The sequence below is a fragment of the Mirounga angustirostris genome, unplaced genomic scaffold (genome assembly GCF_029215605.1).
Source record: "Mirounga angustirostris isolate CCGP_5_RB_7025 unplaced genomic scaffold, mMirAng1.0.hap1 SCAF_6, whole genome shotgun sequence".
Lineage (NCBI taxonomy): Eukaryota > Metazoa > Chordata > Mammalia > Carnivora > Phocidae > Mirounga > Mirounga angustirostris.
The window spans coordinates 75649891-75673732 of NW_026991714.1; the positions used below are offsets into that span (position 1 = coordinate 75649891).

General features: G+C 41.9%; 1 protein-coding gene across 1 annotated transcript in view; it reads right to left on the reverse strand.

Moving 5' to 3' along the window:
- Nucleotides 1-23842, reverse strand: part of ASAH2 (N-acylsphingosine amidohydrolase 2) — a 93990-nt gene extending 70148 nt beyond the window's left edge. The window contains exon 1 of the mRNA XM_045876191.2: nucleotides 23654-23842. The gene's annotated coding sequence lies outside the window, so the exon portion shown is untranslated. The remainder of the gene's footprint in view (nucleotides 1-23653) is intronic.

The window sequence follows — 23842 nt, forward strand, 5'->3', positions numbered from 1 at the left end:
CAACTAAACATGGCTGACCAACAGGCGGACCTCCCCACCCCAGAGCATCTACATACACACTGCATGTGTAAATGTGGCCACATGGTAGGAGCCTATGCAATGAATAGACATGCTTCAAAATCATACTGTTCTTCTTCTCTCTCTTTGTCTCTCTCTCTCTCTCTTTTGCTAGTTTTATTCTGTTGAATTGATTACCACAATCAACCTTTTACACGAGTCAATAATGGCACTTGACTAGACTGGACTAGAGCATGTCCAGCTCTAACTCAGATTCCAATGATGTACTTCATGGCTTTCACTGCTATGTTGCCAGAATTACTGCCAACATTATTACTATTCTTTTTTAACCAGCTAGCACTATTTATTTTTCACTGATGACTACAGTCTGAATTCAAATGTTGAAGCAAATGCCTAGTCTGCCTTCAGAATGCACCACGGAGAGCTGGGCTAATGGTTATAACTTAAAAGATTTGACACTTCCCACTGGTTCTCACTTCATCTGGCAAAATTCTGCAAGCTCAGTGATGAGGTTCTATGACACAATGGCAAGCCACTTGCCACATCTCTACCACACTGAGGTCTCTGTTTTTCAAGACTGTGAGAGTAAGAGGTAATAATTTTGCAAAGTGGGTTTCCAAAGCTAAGAAAATGGAGCGAAGCTTTTAGGATTTCATCAAGATCTCTAAGACAAAGGGATGATTCAAGATCCCTCCCTCCCTCTCCAAGAAAATACAAGTATTCTTACTTGATTTAAACAATCAAAAGAAATCCTGCATCCCAGTAAAGCAAATGACAGTCCAGAATCTCGTTCCTTTCACCTTTCACGTTGCTCAGCCAAGATTTCTCAGCACGTTCTGAAACCTACTGATGAAAGATGTTCACAGTCATGCCCTAGAGAGTAGAGTTCTCATTAGCATACCATTACGTATCATCTGTAATGGGCTTGGTGCAGGATGAGATTAAAGTGTATTGATAACAAGAGCCTTCTACGCAAACTCTCCCCTGGGACAGACTGATACTGAGGGAAAAGTTGCAGAAGATCTGCGGGGCTGAAGGTCATTGATTTCAGCCTTTACACACCTCTCCAGCACAACAAGTTCTGTGCAAGGTCTATAGCCTGGATCACCAAAAAAGAGCACCTGCTTTATTTGCCACTGGTCACTCAACCAGCAATCAAGAGGGACTGATGCTGCATGCTGGATATTAGTGCGGGCTATGGCTCACATTGAGCTATGTGTACACCAATTTCAGATGAGAAAAGTGATTTTAACTCTTAGGCTCTTGTGCATAAAAAGAATGCAAAGTTTTAGATGAACTAAGAATATGAATAATGCATATACAACAGGGCAAGAATGCTGTGCAACCATTAAATAATTTAATGACCTAAAAATTACTATATTAAATTAAGTTTAAAAGATATTATAATCCTGTTTTTTAAAGCAGACATTACTTATATATGTGTGGTCATGAAGACTATAAGAAATCACAGCAAAATATTAAGAAGTAATCTGGTGATAAGATTATGGGTGAGTTTTGTTTTCATCTTTTCAATCCTTGGTACTTTCTGAAAGAGCCATGCGTGTTTTTGTAATGGGAAAGATAAAATGTTTTACCTCCTCCTGAAGAATGTATACTGTATAACAGCATGAAGTTAAACAACGGCGCACAAGAGACAAAGAGAGGAAGAAATAGGCTCATTCACACCTTTTTTCCCTACTAAATCCAAGCTTTCCAGGAAGCATTTTGAAGAACACATAGGGCACTTCATTCCTTGCAGAGTTAAAAGAGACCAGCCCCCAAAGTCCAATGGAAATATTAGAGATATAAGTGCCTCCCAATACTGCATTTAGTAATGTGGCTTAGCTCCTTTCCTGCATCAGAGGGGGAAGCAGATTAAATTATGCTATTAAACCAGTTTGGGTTTTTGTGGGGGTTTTTTTGTATGCATTTATATTAGACTTCTTGGTATTAAGGAACAGAGGCCAAATCCAGCTAACTTAAGCAGTGGAGGAAAGAGAGAAAAGTAAATTCACTGGAAGGCAGCAAAAGAAGTTGAAGATGCAGGCTCTGGAAGGCCAGAGATCAGGGCAGATCTAGGGGGCAAGAGGGACTGCCATGGAGATGGATGCCCTCCAACTGCTTTAGGTCTTTCTGTCGTGCCACTCAGGATTCAGTTCCTGAGAGACAGCATCTGACTGGCCCAGCTCAGAGCATAGACATATCCCTTCCTTCGAGGAGATCCTTAAACAGACCTCTGAACAAGACCATCCCCAAAGAGGGAAGAGTAATTCTCCAGAATGAAATCAAGGCAGATAAAAACCACAGACACCCACTAGTGACTTGCCATCAGATTTCCGTCTCCTGCCCTTCTCCTTTACAGTGGGTCCCCAAACGCACCCACTGCCCCCTCCAGACCTCTCTACCACTTCCCTCCCCTAGAAAAGGAGCCCTGCCATGCTCATTCACACCAAGACTTAGGAGGCGACCACAGTCTATTCTGGTAAGATCATAAGTAGATCATATATCATTGCCCGCAGATAGCATTTGAAGGACCATCCCTAAATACCAAAGGGTGAGAATCAAGGGACTGTCAAGCACTGTGGCAGAGCCAGTGGAGAAGTGATGTTGGGCCAAGGGGGCCTGCAGTACCCATCGGAACAGCTGGCTCCTGTAGCTAGGAGTGAGACCACACAGGGGTGAGGGGAAGATAGAATTACTGCAAATAGTTGAACTTCTACATCTATTTGATTCTGTCTGAATGGCCCTCAGATAAATCTTGTTTGCCAGGATAAGGATGATTTTCCTACTCTACCCGCTACCCCAAGACATGTGCTCATACCCCACCCATTTTACAGATGAGGAAACACACACAGAAGGGTGATATGGCTTCTAGAACAGGAAAGGATGGTTAAAAGTGAGCGTGGTTGAGCAATACTTATTGCAGGATGTGAGACCAAGTCTCCAGATTCCTAGACAAGAGCTCTTGCCTCTCACCAAATTCTTCCTGTGCCGCCTTGACCAGGGCTCTGGCATCACAGCCTCTGGGGATAAGCAAGTGTCCAAGTGGTCCCTCCTCATTAGCAGATGATGAAGCAAATGATGTCCCTCTGTCTCTGAACACCCTATCACAGAGGGAGAAACTACCCAGCAGAAGGCAGAGGCAGCCAGAGAGAAACACATGAACTGTACTCAACCCCCCCAAAAAATGCTTCTCTCAAAACCTCAATTCATAAACCATTAACCAATGGTCATTAGCACCACAGGATCTTTTACTTACGCCTACAGGGTAGGGGCCTTCAAAGGCTTGATCCTGACTTCCTATGTTCCATGCTAATTGCCACATCCTTTTTCATTCTTTGCTCCTTGGAATGATTGAAGAATAAATTACTTTTAAAAAACATACATTATTTCATAGAGCATCCAGATTGTGGTCTCTTTATACTGTTTCTTGCTAAAAGGAACAAGGGATCCTTGAAGAAATGGCTGGTTCTGGGTCTGGGACAAGAAATATATGAATGAAACCTGCAACATGTTTTCATACGAGGAATCAAGGAAGCCAAGGTGATGATCAAGAAGATTAGAACTGTGTAAAAAGAACTAGAGGTTCTCTCTCAAATAGGTCAATTTGGGCATCAATTTTTTAAAAAAATAATTGCAGTAGATTGACACAAACCAAATTTGCTTAAATCCATGATGTTTTAATGATACTAAAAATAAAAAAACACCTCACTGATTACCTGTAAAAGATGCTACCTTTAAAATAACAAATTCCAATTTGCTTTTCTGGAAAGTGATTTAAAAAAGGGGGGGGGAGATCAAGAATGTACTCTACTTTTCCTATATAAAGGTATCTTGGGAAAGCCAAATCATTAATGAGGGATAGTTTCTCACACTTGAAATATTCCAGCCAATAATTGAGGAAAGAATGACACACCACGACTCTACATGCTTTGCAACCCCTAGTGAAATGATGGAACTAGGCAATGGTCATTGACTGGATGCTTATATAAGTCACCAAAAGAGAGACAAATGAATATTGCAAGCCTCTGAATGATGTGTTCTTCTCAAGTACTCTTACCAAAATAGTAACACTAAATTGGATCAGCCTCTAGATCTGAGTGCCTGTTTATGGAATATACAAGAAACAACCAACTATGTTAGAGGACAATATGGGGATACAGTAAGCATAGTCCAGACTGTGAAAGACTCTAGGACAAATGACCCCGTTTCTTTAATAAAGAAATTAGAAGTGGAGAGGGAGAGAGAGGATGAGGAGCAAGAGGATGAGAAGGAGGAGGGGAAGGAAACATGAGGAGGAGCAGAATGGAGAAGAGAGAGAGAGAAGCAAGGGAGGGGAGGGCAGGGGAAGAGAGTGGCCAAGGCAGGGGAGAGGAGGAGAATAAAGGAGAAGAAACTGTAGATTAAAAGAGGCTGAGGAGACGTGCCAATCAACTTATGCTGTAAGACCCAAACCCTCATTATTTAGAACTTTTTTTGAAAACTAGGAGATAATTGCAAAGATTTGAACACTGACTAGATATTTGATGATCTTAAGGTGTTATTGTTAAAAATGTTACTGCGCTAATGGTATTCTAGTCAGACCCTTTAAGCAGTCCTTATCTTTCAGACACATCCTGAAACAGATTCTCTAAAAAAAGAAATAATACCAAAAGTGCAAACATTGGATGGATGGATGGATGGGTACGTGGATGGATGGATGGTGGATGGGTGGACGAAGAATGGGTGGATGGATGGATACATGTATGGATGGATAAATGGATGGGTGATAGACAGATAAAGGGATAGGTGGGAGGCTAGATGGATGGGAAATAAGCTTTGCTCTCTAGTACGCAAGTGGAGGGAAGAGTTGTGGTTTAAAGCACTACTGGCTTTGTAGAGGGCTTCCCTCAATACCTTTTCTAAACCCAGCGGCCATGGCAACGCCAGACGCTCATTTGCCTAGAGTTCCAGATGCAGTTTCAGTTCTGCCTTTCAGATGCACTAGTGTGAGACTTTGATTCAGAACTGAGCCACATGGGAAGAGACACTCTGTATTGCACATCTGTCTTGTTGGTTTGGATTGTGGCAACATGACTCTGAGACAGCAGTATGGTGGCTTCTTCTAGATGCTGTAGCCACTTCCTTATTCCAGGACCACTACCAAAGCAGCCTATCCCTCAGCAGATCAGGTCTGTATTTAAGTTGGAGAATTTCTTCTGGAAGTTCAACCCCAATTCTCTGTTTTGAGCCTTCACAATGATTGGGCAAGTTATCTCTATCCCCTAATAAATCCTGTTCCTCTTGAGCTAGCTGGGGTTGATTCTGTTACCTCCAACTTAAGAACCTGTCCAAGCTAAATCTCATCAAAGTGAGCATTGGGCCTCCCTTTGGAGAATATATGGATTCTAATCACTGGACACTGTATGCCAAGCTGCCTCTGGGAACATTTTTAAAGTTAAAAGTGATGGGCACTCTGACCCAATGAATTCTTCATTAAGTCAGAAAAGAAATTAGTTTTAAGTACACAGGGCTGCCATATTGGTACCTTACCACCTCATACGTTTTGCCAAGTAATGAAAAATCCCTTTGAACCTCAAAGCAGTCCCATTATCAGATGACTATTTATAGATTCACCTTTACACTTGTCTCTGTTGAATCTTGACCTCAAACCTCAAGCGAAAGAAAAGAGGTCCCTTCTGTTCTAAGCAGACAGAGAGAGACTGTTTCCTATTAAACCCCTTTTGCACCTGTCGTATGTTGAACTTGAAATTGAGACTAATGGATGTACTTCACTGCAGTGGAGAGCCCAGGTTCCTTCTATGAGGGAGGTCACAGCTCCGACCATAGTGGCAGAGCCCAGGAGGAAGATGACGTGTCACAGAGCAGTGCGCTGTGGTTCTTCTTTTCTGGGGGGTTCACAAAGCCCTTGTTCCCAACAATATTGACAGTCCTGCTTTTCTCATAGAAAAAAATAGATACACTCCTCTGGGGCTGCAGAGTTTCTCTCCAAATTTACTCAGTCCCGCCTTCAATACAAAGGGCAAAAGACAAAGGCAAAAGATTGAGTATATGGAAAGGACTAGAATTTGGAATCTGAAGATTGAGGCTTTTTTCTCAGTGACCTTAATCCCTCTGTTCCATTTTCCTTTTTAGGAAAATGGAGACTAACAAAAATCTACCTTGCTGAAAGTTTCACATAGACAATATTTTTTTTAAAGTTCTTTGATAACTCTACAGCTTGATGTGAATGAGTTACCATATTAATTAGGCCACATGTGGATGCCCAAGAGTGGTTGGTTCCATGCATTTAAACCTTAGAGCACAGTTCTTTTCTTGGTGTATTCCTCATGGGTAGCTCTAATGATCTCCCCATTAGAGTTTAACAAACTCAGCCTCGGGAAGAAGGGGTGTCTTTGTTGTTTTTGAAACATGTAGAGGGTTTGAAATGTAGGTAGGACTGGAATCTAAAATTTTCCTCATTTTCCTACTGCTAGAAAACCACTGTGGGGCTATATAACCTTTGCAGAATATTTGGAAATTCCTCTCTGGTGATTCATCTTTTTCCAAAACCACAGATATGGATTTATTGTTTTGGCAGTGAAAAATTTGACCAGTTTGCCATACAAGATTATGAAGGCAGATTGGGGAAAACAGGCTGCAGTTGCATTTATCTTCATTTCAGGAACAAGGTGACAGTATCTCTTGATGTAATTCAGTCCCTCTACATAAACCTCAGAGGCTTAGCATCTCCCACCTGCACGGTGCACAGTGGAAAAAATACCACATTTTTCACACTATAAGGATCCCAGAAGAAGATAGAGAAAGGGGGGCAGAAAATTAATTTGAAGAAATAATAGGTGAAAACTTCCCTGATCTGGGGAAGGAAATCAATGTTTAGATCCAGGAAGCACAGAGACCCTCCTCTCCAAAATCAACCCAAGGAGATCCACACCAAGACACAGGGTAATTAAAATGGCAAAAGTGATAAAGAAAGGATTTTAAAAGCAGTTAGAGAAAATAAGACAGTTACATATAAGGGAAACCCCATATGGTTATCAGCAGATTTTTCAGCACTTTGCAGGCCAAAAGGGAGTGGCATGATAAATTCAAAGTGCTGAAAAGGAAAAATCTGCAGCCAAGAATTCTCTATTCAGCAAGGTTGTCATTTAGAATAGAAGGAGAGATAAAGAGTTTCTCTAAAAAAGAAAAAAAAAGAGTTTCTCAGACAAACAAAAACTAAAAGGAGTTCATGACCACTAAACCAGCCCTATAAGAAATATTACAGGGAACTCTGTGAGTAGAAAGGAAAGAACATAAATGAGAGTATAAAAAGGAAAAAACACAAAAGCAGTAAAATTAAGTATTTCTGTAAAAATCAGACAAGGGATTCGTAAAATAAAAGTAAAATACGACACCATAAACCTAAAACATGGGGAGGACAGGAGTAAAGAATGGGTTCAAATTTAAATGACCATCAACTTAATATAGACTGCTATCTATATGCAGATGTTATATACAAATTTAATGATAACCACACATCAAAGTGCAAAATAATAAATATGCAAAGAATAAGAAGAAAAAAAAACAAAATATATCACTAAAGAAAGCCAACAAGGAGGAGAAGAAAATATCAAGAAAAACTACATAAACAACCACAAAACAAGTAACAAAATGGCAATAAATACATATCTATCAATAATTATTTGAATATAAATGGACTAAACTCTCCAATCAAAAGATATAGGGTGACAGAATGGATAAAAAAACAAGACCCATCTATTTGCTATCTACAAGAGTCGCATTTCAGATCTAAAGACACCTGAAGATTGAAAGTGAGGGAATGGAGAAACATTTATCATGCAAATGGACATCAAAAGAAAGCTGGAGTAGCAACAAATATCAGACAAAATAGACTTTAAAACAAAGACTGTAACAAGAGACAAAGAAGGGCACTATATATAATCATAAAGGGGACAATCCAACAAGAAGATATAATAATTATAAATATTTATGCACCCAAACTGGGAGCACCCAAATACATAAAACAGTTAATAACAAGCATAAAGGAAATAATTGATATTAATACAGTAATAGTAGGAGAACTTAACACCCCACTTTACATTGATGGACACATCATCCAATCAGCAAATCAACAAGAAAACAGTAGCTTTGAATGACACACCTGACGAGATGGATTTAACAGATATATTCAGAACATTCCATCCTAAAATAGCACAACACACATTCTTTTCAGGTTCACACAGAACATTCTCCAGAAGAGATCACACGTTAGGCCACAAAACAAGTCTCAACAGATTGAAGAATAATGAAGTCATACCACACATCTTTTCTGACCACAATTTATGAAACTACAAATCAACGACAAGAAAAAAATCTGGAAAGACCACAAATACATGGAGGTTAAATAACATGTTACTAAACAATGAATGAGTCAACCAGAAAATCAAAGAGGAAATAAAAAATTACATGGAAACAAATGAAAATGAAAACACAACAGTCCAAAACCTTTGGGATGCAGCAAAAGTCATTCTAAGAGGGAAGTATATGGCAATACAGGCCTACCCCAAGAAGCAAGAAAAATCTCAAATAAACAACCTAACCTTACATTTAAAGGAGCCAGAAGAAGAACAAACAAAACCCCAAACTAGCAGAAGGAAGGAAATAATAAAGATTAGAGCAGCAATAAATGATATAAAAACTAAAAAATCAATAGAACAGATGAGTGAAACCAGGAACTGGTTCTTTGAAAAGATCAACAAAATTGATAAACATCTAACTACACACATAAAAAAAGAGAGAGAGTGAGAGGACCCAAATAAATAAAATCACACATGAAGGAGGAAATATAAACAACTGACACCACAGAAATACAAAGAATTATGAGATTATGAAATATTATATGCCAACAAATTGGACAACCTAGAAGAAATGGGTAAATTCCTAGAAACATATAATCTACCAAAATTGAAGCAGGAAGAAATAGAAAATTTGAATAGACTAATTACCAGCAATGAAATTGAATCAGTAATCACAAACCTCCCAACAAACGGAAGTCCAGGACCAGATGGCTTCACATGTGAATTCTACCAAACATTTAAAGAAGGGTTAATACCTATTTTTTTCAACTATTCCAAAAAATAGAAAAGGAAGGAAAACTTCCAAATTCATTCTATGAGGCTAGCAATACCCTAATACCAAAACCAAATAAAGACATCACAAAAATAAATAAATAAAAACAGAGAGAACTACTGGTCAATATCTCTAAGGAACACAAATGCAAAAATCTCAACAAAATACAAGCAATAACTGAATCCAACAATTCATTAAAAAAATCATACACCATGATCAAGTGGAATTTATTTCCAGCACGCAATTGTGGTTCAATACTCACAAAACAATCAGCATGATATGTCACATCAGTAAGAGAAATGGTAAAAACCATATGATCATTTCAGTAGATGCAGAAAAAAGGTTTGACAAAGTACAACAACCATTCATGATGAAAACCCTCAACAAAGTAGGTCTAGAGGAAACATATTTCAACATAATAAAGGCCATATATGAAAAACCCACAGAAAAAATTATCCTTGATAGGGAAAAACTGAATGCTTTCCCCCTAAGGTCAGGAACAAGACAATGATGTTCATTCTCACCACTGTTGTTCAACATAGTACTAGAAGTCCTAGCCTCAGCAATCAGACAAAAGGAAATGAGGCATCCGAATCGGCCAAGAAGTCAAACTCTCAGTCTTTGCAGATGACATGATACTCTATGTGGAAAACCCAAAAACTCCACCCCAAAATTGCTAGAACTCATACAGGAAATTAGCAACATGTCAGGATATGAAATCAATGCACAGAAATCAGTTGCATTTCTATACACTAACACTGAGACAGAAGAAAGAGAAATTAAGAAGTCAATCCCATTTACAACTGCACCAAAACCCATAAGATACCTAGGAAAAAACCTAACCAAAGAGGTAAAAGATCTGTACTCAGAAAACTATAGAACATTCATAAAAGATTGAGGAAGACACAAAGAAATGGAAAAATGTTCCATACTCATGGACTGCAAGAACACATATTGTTAAAATGTCTATGCTACCTAGAGATATCTATACATTCAATGCAATCCCTATCAAAATACCATCAACTTTTTTCACAGAGCTGGAACAAATAATCCTAAAATTTGTATGGAACCAGAAAAGACCCCAAATAGCCAGAGGAATGTTGAAAAAGAAAACCAAAGCCGATGGCATCACAATTCCAAGCTTCAAGTTATATTACTAAGTTGTAGCAATCAAAACAGTATGGTACTGGCACAAAAACAGACACATAGATCAATAGAACAGAATAAAAAACCCAGAAATAAACCCACAATTATATGGTCAATTAATCTTCGACAAAGAAGAAATAAATATCCGATGAGGAAAAGACGCTCTCTTCAATAAATGGTATTAGGAAAACTGGACAGCAACGTGCAAAAGAATGAAACTGTACCATTTTCTTTCACCATATACAAAAAATAAACTCAAAATGGATTAAAGACCTAAATGTGAGACCTGAAACCACAAAAATCCTAGAAGAGAGCACAGGCAGTAAATTCTCTGACATTGGCGGCTGTAGCAACATTTCTCTAGATAGGTCGCCTGAGGCAAAGGAAATAAAAGTAAAAATGAACTATTGGGACTACATCAAAATAGAAAGCTTCTGCACAGTGAAGGAAACAACCAACAAAACTAAAAGACAACCTAAGGCAACCTAAGAAATGTGAGAAGATAGTAGCCAATGACATATCTGATAAAGGGTTAGTATCAAAAATATATAAAGAATTTATACAATTAACACCAAAAAAACACATAATCCTATTAAAAATGGGTAGAAAACATAAACAGACGTTTCTCCAAAGAAGACATCCAGATGGCCAACACACACATGAAAAGATGCTCAACATCACTTGACATCAGGGAAATGCAACTCAAAACCACAATGAGCTATCACCTCACACCTCAGAATGGCTAAAATAAAAAACACAAGAAACAGCAAATGTTGGTGACGATGTGGAGAAAAAGGAACCCTCTTGCCCTATAGGTGGGAATGCAAGCTGGTGCAGCCACTGTGGAAAACAGTATGGAGTTTCCTCAAAAAGTTAAAAATAGAGCTACCATACAATTCAGGAATCACACTACTGGGTATTTAACCCCCCCCCCAAAAAAATGTAAAAACAGTAATCCAAAGGAATGCACGTACTCTGTTTATTAATGCATTATTTAGAGTAGCCAAATTATGGAAGCAGCCTGTGTCCATCAATAAATGAATGGATAAAGAAGATGTGGTATATATACACAACGGAATATCATTCAGCCATTAAACAGAAGTTTACCATTTGCAACAATATGGATGGACCTAGAGAATACTATGCTAAGCAAAATAAGTCAGTCAGAGAGAGACAAATACCACCTGATTCCACTCATGTGGAATTTAAGAAACAAAACAAAAGGGGGGGGGGCAGAGAGAAAGACAAACCAAGAAACCAACTTGTAAGTACAGAGATCAAACTGATGGTTACCAGAGGGGAGGGAGGTAGGTGGATGTATAGGGGTAAAAAAATACCATATTATCCTTTGATAGAAGTTGGGGGGAGAGGACCAAGAGAAGCAGAAAATTTACTTATATCAAAGTCTAGCCTGACTCAATGTTCTCTCTGGCCAACGGGGAAAAGGACAATCAAGTGGAGCTTGACATGAAAGCATTTTGTCTTTCTTGTTTTGGGCAGAACCAAGCCTGAGGAGGAACCCTGCCTGGTGAAAATTGCTTTCTTCCTTGCCCAGAGCAAATACACTGGCAACGATTCACAGACATCTCCCCCCCCACTAGATAGTAGCCAAAAAGCAAGGGGGGAGGGCAACTGGACTCCCCACCCTCCCCCACCCCATGCTGGAGAGTGAACACATGCCATTTCTCACATTCTCTCTTGCTCTAATTTGTCTGGCTCATTCCCAAGGACAATCTACTTAAGATTCAGGGGAGTGGGGAGAGAAAAAAATTCTTGCTTGTGTATATCCACCTGGAGGGATAATACCTGTGGGAGGACTTAACACCCTGGCTTTTCATTGGTTTGGGATGGCGATAAGGGTTAGGTGGCACCAGAAATGCCCAGGCTTAAAGGGGGTGGCTCGTGAAAGGAGAGGGGGTGTCTGATGTTCCCTCTGCTGTGTGGAGGCCAGGACCAAGCCTGTGTGTGAACCAGAAGGTGAGGCAGGGTTTGTATCATGAGGGGCTGAGTTTAGGGTGGGCAGCTCCCCCCTGAGGGAAATGAGTACTCCAGAAATGCAAGGGGCCAGCCCAGACTTCTCTCATAATTCTAAGAGAGACCACCAGAGCTCAACGATGGGGGAAGCCAGACAGGAATATTGAGCTTGTGGGAGCCAAAGGCAGGATCCAACTGAGATACAGAGCCAAGACAGGGCCAGGCAGCGATGGAATCTAAGCTAACGCAGATGAGACACAACTGCAAGGGGGGTTGATGGTCTTGGGAAAAGACTCCGATCCCCTACAGAGTTTGTGACTCCATTTTATGGGTCAGTAGATGAAAGGGACTGGCATGGATTGGGCTGACCAATCACTCCAGGACACGAAGGACAACACCAACATATTGAGCTGTTCCTATGTAGGCATTTATCAAGCCAGCACAAGGAGGACAGTCACCTTCAAAAAATAAAAATAAAAAATAAAATAACATGAATGGACTGAACTCATCATATGCTCCAGACGCTGTCCTAAAACATTACATGAGTTGTCTCATTGAGTACCCACAGCAATATTCTGAGGATGGCACTGTTCCTATAGCCATTCTACATTCCAATTAAAAAGAAAAATAAAGAGTCCAAGAGAAATGAAACAATTAGCCGAAGGTTATATTGCCAGTAAAATCAAGCATCTGTCCCTTACTCGTAGCTGCCCGATACTCTTAGAGTAAGAGGACATAGTGTCTACAAAGCAGTCAAAATCACAAAGCTAGGAAGAAATCAGATTTAGACTCAGGATGGTGGGAAGAGGTAAGGATTCCACGGTTGCCCCCTGCCAGATAGAGAAATTCCAGTACTTGCCTAAGGTCATGGTGATGGAGCCTTGAAGCCCTCACCCATATCTGGTCCTCTGCTCTTTTGTGGGCATACAGGGAGGTTATGCTCTCCAGGTACCTGGTAGTCACTGGTCAATGGGCTGTGAGTGGCAACGACATGTGTCACTTGCAGACTGAAGTATTTAGTGCAGAGGCATTTATAGGGGGTGTGGGTTTTCCATGATCTCTCTTCCTCTGCTCTGGTGACCCTGATAAATGCCTGTTCCAGATGATAGGTTACACGATCCCTGAGTCACCACTTGGAAGAAACCTACTCCAGAGAGTCATCGGACCAGGACTGCGCTTTGCATAAGCAAGAAGTAAATGCTTCTCTGTTAAGCAACGATTTTTCCAGAGCAAGCCCCCTACCCATTTTGATGAACATAGCCACCAGATTAACACCAGTTCATGAAGAGGACTCTTTAGCTAAATCTTGTATCTTCTTTGACATTTCTTTCAGTCCAGTAAGTGCCACAAATCAGAGACAAGCCATTTGAGACTCCTGACTCTGGGAAACAAACTGAGGGTTGCAGAAGGGGAGGTGGGTGGGGGGATGGGGTAACTGGGTGATGGGCATTAAGGAGGGCATGTGATGTGATGAGCACTGGGTGTTATACGCAACTAATGAATCAGTGAACATTATATCAAAAACTAATGATACATTGGCTAATTGAATTTAAACTTAAAAAATCAAATGGTTTTATTCCTGGATGACCACATAAAGAGAAATGAAATTTGACCCCTATCTTACACCACTCACAGAAATTAACTCAAAATGGATTAAAGACTTAAACGTAAGACCTGAAACTGTAAAACTCCTACAAGAAATGTCAGGGAAGAAGCTCCTTAACATTAGCCTTGGCAATGATTTTTGTGAATATGATGCAAAAAGTATAAGCAACAGGTGGGATTACACCAGACGAAAACTTCTGCCCAGCAAAGGAAATGAGCAACAAAATGAAAAGGCAACCTACAGAATGGGAGAAAACATTTGCAAACCATATGTCAGATAAGGGATTAATCCAAAATATGTAAAGAACTCCTATAACTCAATAGCAAAAAACCAAATAATCCAATTAAAAAGTGGGCAGAACTAGACATTTTTTTCCAAAGAAGACACCCAAATGATGAACCGTACATGAAAAGATGCTCAATGTTACATTTCATAATATACTAAAATCTCTCTAATTCAGTCTCAACACTAAGACATAAATATAAATGGGAAGTAAATATAAAATGTCTCCAGGTCACAGAAAATTATGGAATAAAGTCTGCATTTTACCTGTGCAGAACTTGTTGACTTTTAATTGACAAACAGTTCTAACCAACCATTCTTTTTCTTCCGATCATAGAAAACTGGAAAACTCCAGGTCTCTAGAAGCAGGCACAAAGATGATAGAGTAGCACGTAAAGGAGGTTCTAGAGACAGTGACTCAGCCATGACAATGATCAGTAGTCAGAACGACAACCTGAGTCATTTTTGCTTAACAATCCCTAACACAGCAGGAGAATGTGTAACAGATTTGAAAACATTCCCTTCAAGATTTTTTTTAAAGCTTGGGGTTTAAAAGAAAACAGTCCCAAGTTTTAAAGCTGTCAAAAATATATAGAGAGAGAGACAGAGACAAAGAGATAACTAGACTAATCCATTTTGAATGCTATTGCGATTTGGGGGAAATTTTTTTTTATTTATTTTTTATTTATTTATATTACTTATTTATATCTGCATTTTGCTTAACCATATTAAAATGTTTTGCCCTGATTGTGTATTACTTTTGTGATACAAAGGTATTTTTTTTTTCAATGGATGAATACAGATGTGAAAAAGTCACATAGAGTAACCTAATTTCCAATGAGGCTGAAAAAGGAGGTGTCAACTCTGCTAGTCTCTTATGTATTTTTTTTTTAAAGATTTTATTTACTTGACAGAGAGAGACACAGCGAGAGAGGGAACACAAGCGGGGGGAGCGGGAGAGGGAGAAGCAGGCCTCCCGCGGAGCAGGGAGCCCGATGCGGGGCTCGATCCCAGGACCCTGGGATCACGACCAGGGCCGAAGGCAGACGCCCAACGACTGAGCCACCCAGGCGCCCCTCTTCTTATGTATTCTTAAACAAAGAACAACCACTACAAAAAAGAGAGTTCCTGTTCCTTCTCTTGGCTTTATGAGGTAGACTGTGTCCACTTCAGACTCCATCTTGGTTGAACTCGTAAGTCGGCTCTCTGATCCCAAGGGACTTTTAGAAATAATGAGGCAACAACTAATTTAGTTGGCCCTAATGGAACAGAGCGAGTTCTACCTGCTTATTCATTTCACTAATCAGAAAACAGGGGCGCCTGGGTGGCTCAGTTGGTTAAGCGACTGCCTTCGGCTCAGGTCATGATCCTGGAGTCCCGGGATCGAGTCCCGCGTTGGGCTCCCTGCTCAGCAGGGAGCCTGCTTCTCCCTCTGACCCTCACCCCATCATGCACTCTCTATCTCATTCTCTCTCTCAAATAGAAAAAAAAAAAAGAAAGAAAACAGGCTGAGCTGCCCTTCATGCCCCGGTAAACTGAACTTTGGATGCACCATAAGAGATAAAGTTTCTTCTGAACTGGATAATTAAGTTGGTATTTACATAAGAGAATTGATACCACCAAGTGGCATAGGGCTGTGACCACGTTCTTAAGCCTGTTGCCTCATAGAGGAGTCCAAAGGTACAGGCATAATTGGAGACTAGCCTGTTTTCCATTCCAATGTGTTACGTTCAGGGTTGATATGTTCAAAAGATTTAACTACTGGTTCAGCCCGAGCCCTGACCAGTTAGAACGGATGCCAGGGCAAACAACTGGTATACCTATAGCAGCGCATTCCTGCCGAACATCAGTGAGTTCTAAGCCTTGTAAATAGAATCAGTAATCACAAAAGTAATTGATTAATTAATTTTTTAAAAAGGCTCTGCAATACGTTCAGAAAGAGACCACGAATAGTAGGTTTTACATAGACCCTTCTGAGCACCATTAAAGGGGAAAAACATCAGAAAACCATCATGTTTCTGACAGGCCTGCCAGCATTGTTGGGTGAGGAGGCTACCTCCAGCCAAACCACAATTCCTGCCATAATGAAAATGAATTAGGAGATGGAAGAAAACATCTGGCTCTAGTTGAGGCAGGCGGTAAGCCAAATTACTCTTGAAAACCCTTTGGAGGGAGAAAAAACAAACTCAACTTGGAGAGGAGAAAAATGAGATTATGAGTAATGCTTCAAATCTTGCCAGGAAGAGAGGAGCTGCCTCCCATCAGCAGGCAGAACTGGGTGAGCGGACACATTTATCAGCAGCTTACCTAAGTGTCGAGTGTTTTATAGCGGGTAAGCAGCTGAGCGAAACTCGCAGACGCAGCAGAACCACACAGATTCGATGATAAATGAGGAAATGAAGGCCCAATATCGATGCATCTTTCCATTTCTTTTAGTGAACATTTAGTATCTTAAATTTCTTGATTTTCAAATGTAGGCAAACAAGGTTTTAAAAAACATTGTATCAATCACTCTATGTGGGACAAATTGAACATATGCAGGCCATGAGTTACAGCCTCTGATTTAATCCACTGCTTCCTTCATTTAAATATATTCCTCAAGCATTTACCAAGTCCCAGATACTGTGCAGGACCCAAAGAATGTAATTCCTAAAACAAAATTCCTGCCTTCAAAAATCTTACAGTCTCATGTAAGATAGAGATGATTGCCAAGTAATTATAACACTGGACTCTGTGGGCCTCTGGGGTACCTAACAGGGAACCCTGACCCAGACTTGAAAGGGGTCAGAGATGGCTTTGCCAAGGAAGTGATATCTCAGTGGAGTTCAGAAAGGTAGCTATTAACCTAATATATCAGTTAGCATTGGCTGCGTAACAAACCACTCCAAAGCTTAATAGCTGGAGGTAACAATTTGTTTAGCTCATGATTCTGTGGGCTAGCCATGTGGCTGGGTGAACGGGGCAGTTCTGCTGAGCTGGGGCTTGCAAATGCATCAACAGAGAGCTGCTGGGTTGGTTAGGATTTGGCTGGAGCTGCTGGTTTAGGATGGCTTCTACTGGACAGCCCATCTCTGTTACACATGGTCCCTCATCCTCCTACAGGCTGGCCAGGGTTGTTTCACGTGGCATCTGGGCCAGTTTCCAAGAAAACGAGTGGAAATGTGCAAGCTAGGCTCTGTACTGACATGTTGTAACTTCTGCTGCATTGTCCTGACCAAAGCAAGTTGTGGGGCCAGCCCAGATTCAAGGGGAAGAGAAATGGTCTCCACCTCTTGATGAGAAGTCACATTGCGGGAGGCATAGATTCAGGGGAAGGTGGAGAACTGTGGCTGTTCTGGCAATCTACTTCCCCTGATCAGAAGGCATGGCATGTGCAAAGCTGTCTGCTATTACAAGGGCAGAGAAGGCAAACGGGGTACTGAGGAAAAACATGATGAGGGTGGTCAGAAGAGGTCAGTTCATGAAGGTCCTACCATGTATGCAGCCCAGTGAAATAGATTTTTTTTAATAAAAAAAATTAAAAATTTGATTAAAAAACCTTTCTCTCTGCTGATTATATGGGGGAATACAAGACAGGTGCAAAATAAATATAATGCAAGGTTTGACATAAACATCTTAAAAAACGTTCTGGGGGCTTGCAAAAAGGATGGATCATATCTAGTTTGAAAAATCAAGGAAGGCTTCATGAAGGAGATGGAATTGAAGCCAAACTTTGAACAACAGAACAGATTTTACCAGGTATAGATGTGGATGCTAACGTATCAGTGTTCGCCCAAGTGCAGGGGAAGGAAAGCCCCAAATATATATGACAGCAAGCAGTGTGGTTTGGCTACACCAAGGGCAGCTGTACACAGTCTTTTTCTACCTTAACTTTCTGGAAGATGATGTTCTTTTGTGACACTCCCACATTCATACCCCAGGTATGCCAGAGTTAGGACAGGATACAGTGTTACAGAAGATGGTCAGCTCTCTGGTGGTAACCCCACCCTCTCTTGCCCGCTGGTCCATTGTGACACTGAGCTTGAGATCCACTAATGTAGGCTTTGTCGGGGAGCAATAAAAGAGGCAGCAGAGGGGATAAGTTACTGGATGTTCTAAAATGCCAGGTTGGGGGGGGGGGGCACCTGGGTGGCTCAGTCTGGGATGGCTGGGATGCTTAGTTAAGCATCTGCCTTTGGCTCAGGTCATGATCTCAGAGTCCTGGGATCAAGCCCCAAGTCAGGCTCCCTGCTTGGTGGGGAGCCTGCTTCTCCCTCTCGCTCTGCCCTGACCCCCAGCCCCCCCCCCCCACTCATGCTCACTCTTTCTCTCTTCTCAAATAAATAAAATCTTTAAAAATAAATAAATAAATAAAATGCCAGGTTGAGGAATCTTAACTTAGTGAATGCAAGAAAGGGTCCCTGAATGTTTTTGAGTAGGTAAAAACATAAACAGAGCTGCATATTGCCAATATTCACCAAGAAAATGGAGTGAAATGAGCAGGGTGAGGCTCAAAGAGGATGCTCCTTTCTCATCCCCTGGTCATAGCCGACATCACTAACCGACCAAAGGACTTCTTCTTGGGACACTCCAGATCTGTCCTTGCTTAGTGCTCTAATGCTGTAGAGGATGGAGCTGATAAGCAAATTGGAACATGATGGCACCGTGGGGCTGGAGACAGGCAGCCATTTAAAAGGGGAGACCCCATTTGGGAGGAAAGCAGAGCCAAGGTGGTATTCTGGGGTTGGCAGTGGAAATAGAGAATGGAGAACTACATTAAAGAAGTGTGGGTTATCCCCCCAGGATTTGCCACTTGGATTGGTCAAGGTGGGAAAAGAAGAAGAAGAGGGGAAATCAAACATCACTCCAGTGTTCTAAGGTTGGGAGAGACTTGTGGTGCCACACCGGAAGAAGAAAGTTGGGTAAACCAACTGTGCAGTGGAGAAGAAAATGGATTCAGTCTGAGACGTGGGTATAAACATCAGGCGCAAAAGCATCAGGGTGAGGGCTGAGGCTAACACTTGCAACTACAACACAAAACAGAAACGTCATGAATGTTGCCTTACTTCCAAGATTCCAGCAACACTGGAAGAGGGTGTGTGGGAGAGAAACACACTCTGGTTTCTTCTAAGAATGTTACAACATTGCTCACGATCCTAGTGGAACCCAGAAGAGGAGGAGAGGTGAAAAGTCGGCTCGTAAGAGTTTTGTTTTTCTTTCGCCTAAGGAAAGGTTGGAAAGAATGACTTCTGGGTACTGGCCATGGCTGCACCTGTTGAACCTTGAACTTCCTGGCTCCATCCTTCAACCGCCACTTTGTGTCTGAATGGAGTCCTGGCTTCATAAAACGTAGTAAACTTGCTCAAATTATGAGATCTGTGCGACAAAAGTAGGGGCTCATGTTCAGAGGAGAGGAGCTCAATTTCTAGTCACCCATCTTGCAGGGAGATGCTAAAGAAGGGTGGCTTACGAGGATGGGTTCTTGATTAAGATCTCTTGAGTTCATATCCCAGCAATGCCCTCACCAAATGCATTGATGCATCAATTTCCTCATCTTAAATTGGCGATTATACTTGTAGCCATCTCTTCCCATGGTTGTGAGGATTCACTGAGAATCAGGTGTACTTAATGACTAAATCTGATTGCTTCACAATGCCCTTTATTTCTTTTTTTATTTTTTTTTAATTTTTTTTTTAAAGATTTTATTTATTTATTTGACAGAGAGAGACACAGCGAGAGAGGGAACACAAGCAGGGGGAGTGGGAGAGGGAGAAGCAGGCTCCCCGCAGAGCAGGGAGCCTGATGCGGGACTCGATCCCAGGACCCTGGGATCATGACCTGAGCTGAAGGCAGTCGCTTAACCAACTGAGCCACCCAGGCGCCCTATTTCTTTTTTTAGTATAGACACCTATTAAGTGCTAACGAATAATTCCTCTTTTATGGTAGTATCATGTATGGGAAGTTCTCATCTTCTAAAAGGAAAATTTCCTTTGGTTTAGCATGACCAGAGGAAAAACTTTAAGGATCTATCAATGAATGAATGCCCCTGTAAAGGAAGTTCTCAGCAGCTTCCCCACTCTCTGAGATCTGAAGTCAGCCCGGCCATAGAGTTCATCAGTGTGGAGTGCCGGTCATACCCAGGCTCCATGGATATGAAGTTAGGGAGATGAACTTCAACAAATGATCTTCTACATTAGGGCTTGGAAAATTTCTTATTTCTACTTGTATTAACCCCAAATGGTAAATGAGCTGGAAACGGATTACACTTAACTCTTACACTTCAGCTGCAAAGATTTCCTTATAAATTCTTCCTCTTGTAAGTAGGGTAACAAAGATGGCATTATGTGATTCAATTAACATAGTTCAGGGGTCAGAGCATTTCGGAAGGTAGTAGCATTCCCTGTTTTTTGTTTGTTTTTTTTTTCTCCTAATGCCTTAAACCAGCACATCATTTCTTTATCAAAGATTTTTCTGCGACAAACATTGGCAGTGGTGTGTTGCTAAATGTTTAACAACCGGCTCTCCAGGAATAAAAAGCCCGGGTGTGTTGTACCATTTGCCAATTTCTGTGATGTAAATACTCTCACCATGGTTGATTTCAAGCCACCAAAGAAGTCACTGAAAAGCAAGTTTGGGCAGTCTCTACACAACTGCCTGAACTTTCCTTAACACTCCATTGTCACTGAGCCAAATATCTGTCCAGCCGCCGATGAGACATTTAAGTATAATCTAAGAGAACAGTGTCATGCTTGGAGCCAGGGAGGCAATGGGGAGCAGGAATTGAGACTGGATATTCTAGGTGGCGGTGGAAACCACATCCAGCTGGTACACACTGCTTTGTTTTGTATCATAAATAATCATAAATACGCTTTGATGTGTATCTTTTTGTTAGCTGCTCTTCCCAGACCAAGCCCGTCTTCAAGAGCAATCAGGGAATGTGGATAGCAATAACAACAATAAGGAAAACAGTCCCCGGAGATTCTCTGGGGCCCTGAGGGACCTCATTTCTTGGCAGAATCCTAAGAAGCTCATTAGCATACATTAAAATTCACCACCACCACCCGCCGCCCCCCCCCCCCCCCCCCCCCGTGGTCACCAGTACGAGTCTCTGCGCTGCCCTCTAGTGGTTCCAATGGCTGCCATAATCTAGTGGTGGATGACTACCTGCTGACCACATTGTCCCCTTCTCCTCAAGTGTTTTAATGTCACTAAAACTGTCCTCAGTAAGGTGTGAGGAGAAGCTTCATGACCATGGATACAAGGGTAATTGGACTCCACTCTTCTGGAGAAATTTGGGACAAATTCCCGCATGCTGAACGGGAAAATAGGTGGGGTGGGACAACTTAGAGTCACAGCCAAAAGGGTCCCTTGCTTCAGGAAGTCTGGGTATCAAAGTTCCTTCCCTGTCAGGTGATCCTTGACATTCAAATCTAGTGATATGAGGTGGTTCTCCATCTCCTGCTTAACAGTCTTGATCCTAAGACCGGGTAATTCACCAAGTCTAAGTTTTTATTACCATTTTTTCCAAAACACCCATTCCACCTCGGTGCTAGTAGAACTTCCGTTGCCTGCCCTGAGAAGTGGTCCAGATTAGCTTGGTTTCCTCCCTCTCTCTCCCAACAGTGTATTTGCACTAGAGATTTGGTAAGCTCTCCATTTTTCTCACCTACGCTTGACCTTGTAGCGGTCTCAGCAGAGAAGTAGGGACTTCTTTCTCTGCAAGGAAAAGGAAGAGACTGCCAAAGTTCTCACTGCAGAAAGGCTTTGGAAAGGTGCCTATTTGGAAGAGCATTCAGAGCCAGCTCCTGGCATCTCTGCTTTAACCAATGAGGCAAGGTTTCCAGGTGGGTCACCTCACAGCACTGAAGATTTCCTTTTGGTAAAGGTGATGGGGCTGGGCATGATGGCATGCCTCTCCTCATCCTCCTAGTTTACAGGATTGTGAAGCCAGTAGAGTGCGTGATATTGCCGTGAAAACTGCAGAGGGCTGAAAAGATGCTAACTCTCAGAACAGCGATCCCCCACATACAGTAGATGGCTGACCCCATTTCTTCCTCCGAAGCTGTATACACTCTCCCAGGCTGGTACTTACTATTTAATGAGTGTGTATCTCTCCACTAAATCTGGCGTCAGAGCCTATCCTATGTCTCTCTGGAGTACCAGAGCCATTCCAGATACTTACACACCGATCCCAATTTTACAAACGAAGCAAATGAGGCTCAAGGAAGTTCGATGAGCTAATGAGTCGCAGACAGGAGATTTGAACTCACATCTGTTGACTCCTGATGCAGTGAACATATCAGCCTGATCATCAAAGTCATCGATGTCAGTTATTGGTGGCTGATGCCGCAGTGACAGAACAGACGTGGAATGAGGACTCAATCAATCATGCCTCTGTAATGAAGCCTTCATAAAAACCCAAAAGGATGGGGTTTGCAGAGCTTCTAGGTTGGTAAACACGTGGAGATTTGGGGGAGTGGTGAACCTAGAGAGGGCAGCGAGGCTCTGCGCCCCTTCTCCATACCTGTATCTGTCTGTTCCTGAATTATATCCTTTTATAATAAACTGGTAATCTAGTTAAAAAAAAATGGGGGAGGATGGCAGCTGGGTGGCTCAGTTGGTTAAGCTTCCGATCCTTGATTTTGGCTCGGGTCATGATCTGAGGGTCATGGGATACAGCCCCGTGTCAGGCTCCGCACCCAGCTTAGGATTCTCTCTCTCTCTCCCTCTTCCTCTGCCCCACCCCCACCTCTTAAAAAAAAAATTGGAGATGGAATGAGATCCAAATGTTGCCTAAGTCCCTATATCCTTGGAAATTCCATCCAAACCAAGTTTTTGAGGGTAGTTCCCATCTACTCAGAATTCCAGCTATTTTGTGAGCGATAGAATAGAGTCATCTAAAGGGATGGGAAGACCAGGGCGACCCAGTCGAGTAGACTCATTACAAGAACTGGGATCCTCAAAGTGATCAGGTCACACTGCAGACACCTGAAGCGGCAGTTTTCAGGCTGTAAGCAAGGCAAAGACCACCTCTGAAAACATGCTCTCACTCAGGCATGGGGTAAATTCAGAGAAGTTTGCTTCTTAAGACTGCTAATATGAACCTTGCCGTTCAAAATGGCCAGGAAAATGAGTTTCTGCCACTCGACTTCACCAACTCAGCAAATAACTCTTCAAACCAAATCCCTATCCCTGAATGTAGATCTGAAGACTGACAGAAAGAAAGCAAAAAGAGCCCTTTTGACCTCCCCACCTCTAATGCTGACATTCAAATGACCTGAACTCCCAGCCCTGGAATGCAGACGGAATTGAGGAAACCTGGCAGCACCACGGCCAGGGAAACATAAATGAGGCTGAAGAGGCTGCTCCCCTCCCCTCCCCCATCCCTATGACTCATTTTCCCCCAAGAAACAGGAGGCTCAATAAACACCGGATTCTGTTGGCAACCACGAAGCACCGTTGCTCTGTCCTCTGGGGAGAGAGCAAAACACCGTCCATCAAAGCCCGGCTACGTACCTAGACCTGCTGTTGTTTGTTCCAGGCAGCATGTCAGTCCTCCTGGGGAGCGCCAGGACCCAGCTCTGCTGAGCGGTGCTGCATGCTAAGTCCCGGAGGCCACTGCGCTAGCCCGGGGAGCCCGGCTGCCGACTTAACTACTTGTGTGCTGACTCACACCCCGGGCAGAACATGCCCCAGCTGAGCCTG